We start from the raw sequence: 2475 nt of genomic DNA on the forward strand, positions 1-2475 counted from the left end.
ATTCAGGCTGTGGACAGTAAAGCAAAGAGAGAGACATTAAGGAGGAGTTCACACTGGGACGACTGGCTTTTGACTCCATCTGCTGGTCACTCACTCGGCCTCCATGTTAATATGTATACAGTGTAGCTCTGTGAAGTGAAATAAATAAAAGAAAAGCGGTGTACGGAATATGTAAAATACAAGTGACTTCAAAGGAAATCGTGTGCAGCAAGCGGAATAAAAATCTCAAATAAGGTCCGGCCCTAGCATCAGGAAACAGATGTAAGTGTGCTCACACTGAGCTGTCTGGCTTTCCTCAAGCGACACTGCTGTAATCTCACAGCAGACATTACAGAGGAAGCCCGCTGTTCTCTTCCCTCCACAGTGCCCCCGCTCCCCTTCACCCGCCAACGCACCATCAAAAATGCAAAACCATGGCATGGAACCAAAAGATGAAAATGCTAACGGTGAGGGGGGATATCATAGTGGAAGAGATTAGCGCTGGGAGGGGGAGTCTTACACTCAAAGAGAGTTCTGTAATAACAAAACTCCGTGGTGAGCACAGCAGGCATTTATGGATTTGGAGCAGGGGGGCAAAGTATTCCGGCAAACATGGGAAGAAACGGATACATGTTGTTAGAAATGGTATCTTTCCACATGTGCTCATTAATTGACCTAAAAAGAAAAAGAAAAAGAAATTACTGCCTGAAGAAAATAAATGTGACGCCATTAAGAGCTTTGATTCTAACAATATGGGACACTTTGAAGGAACATAACCCATTCCCAGTTGATTAAAGTTACATTTAAGTTTTTTCAGGGAAAAATCCTTCCCACCTAAAGTAATGGATTTTAACGAGCGGTAAAAGGCAAACTGCTTTAAGATAACAGAAAGAGCACCACCTATGGAAATTACATTTCATGAAAAGCTGATTTAATGTTGTTCCTCCATAATAGAGCTTAGCATGTTTTGAAGTCAAAGATTTTATAAAATCTTTGGGTTAGATTCCCAAAATAAGATCTCTGAATACCACCAACGCTCAAGTTTTGTTCTACGTCATTAAGTACATTGGTAAATACCCCACTGTTGCATTTCTTAAGCATCTAGGTTGCTAGCGGTTGCTAACAACATCATTACGCCAAACAGTAGCCGCCATTAGCTTAGCGGTGCGACCATGATGTTTTTTGTTTATAGCCTAACGTTAGCTTTTTACTTGGGATGTCAGAAGCTTCTATGTGTCGTAAAAATGGCAGTTGCCAACAAGAAACTAAATGAGATTCATAAACATCACTCCGAAAATGTAGTCATTTTAGCGACGAAGATGTAAGTCGTTTATAGCCCAGCGCTAGCTTTTTACTTCTGGCAGTTGCATTTGCGCTTCAACAATCATAAAAGTCTTGTTAATATGGGGAGATTATCCTGCTTAACAAAACCTTTAAGAATTATAAACATGAGTTTGCCACAGATGGACTTTTTTTCTGCAATATTCAAAAATGGAACAATCCCATTGCTTTGTATTGAGGGAGCCGTTGCAATGTTAATGGCATGTCATGGCCATTTCTACTGATCATAATTCCATTGTTGAGGTCTACTAAAATAGATTTATATTGTTCAAAGTTCCAAACTCACATTGGTTTCTCATACAGCATCTCTGTATAGTATGTGTATTCACTCTCTGTCCTACACGGCTTGTTGGAGCTCCTGCCCCCCCCCCCCTCCCTGTGAGCCCACTGTGCTCTGATTGGTCAGCTCGCCCACTCTGTTCTGATGAGTCTACCACTATGGTCTACCACCGTTACAGCGGAACATCAGTGATTATGTGTTACAATGGCATTGGCCAACCAGAAAATGACCCCAGTAAGGACAAACAGATGAGAATGCTGCGTGGGGTCTGGGTGCCGTGTTGGCGGACGTTGCACGGCTCGCTGCTGCGAGGAGCGGATAGTGTGAGCTGGGTTCATTTCCTGCTTGCTGCGTGGGGTCTGCGAGACAGCTAGACATTGCGAATGCACACGGGAAGGGGGTGCTGCAGCCCCCTCAGCACCCCATCTGCGAGGCTCCACTAGCACCCGCAACCCCCCCTGTGTTAGAGTTTTACTCGCAACAGGGTGTACTTTGAGGGTTTTGACTTCGCAGACCGTTTACATGCAGAGAAACCTTCGTAATACACAAGGGGACGGACATGACATGGAACCTTTAACTTCTTGGTCGTCCTAGAAAAAACATCATCACTACCCAACTTTATGTCAATGTATTTTAATAAATAAAATAAAGCAGAATTAAACAATATCAATGATTTTCTGCCTTGACTTACAAACTATATCCCAGTAACATGCTGGCCCAAGGCATTTTTCAATGATTCAGACCAGAGCCTCGTTTAAAATTGAATGGCAATATTTTATTAAGTTAGGAAATCAACATATTTAAGAAACTTAATTATATACACTGGTTCTACTGTATGGATTTAAAAAAAGGACAAACAAAAGCTTGACACACCA

This window comes from Pseudochaenichthys georgianus, chromosome 24 (assembly GCF_902827115.2).
Source record: "Pseudochaenichthys georgianus chromosome 24, fPseGeo1.2, whole genome shotgun sequence".
Classification (NCBI taxonomy): domain Eukaryota; kingdom Metazoa; phylum Chordata; class Actinopteri; order Perciformes; family Channichthyidae; genus Pseudochaenichthys; species Pseudochaenichthys georgianus.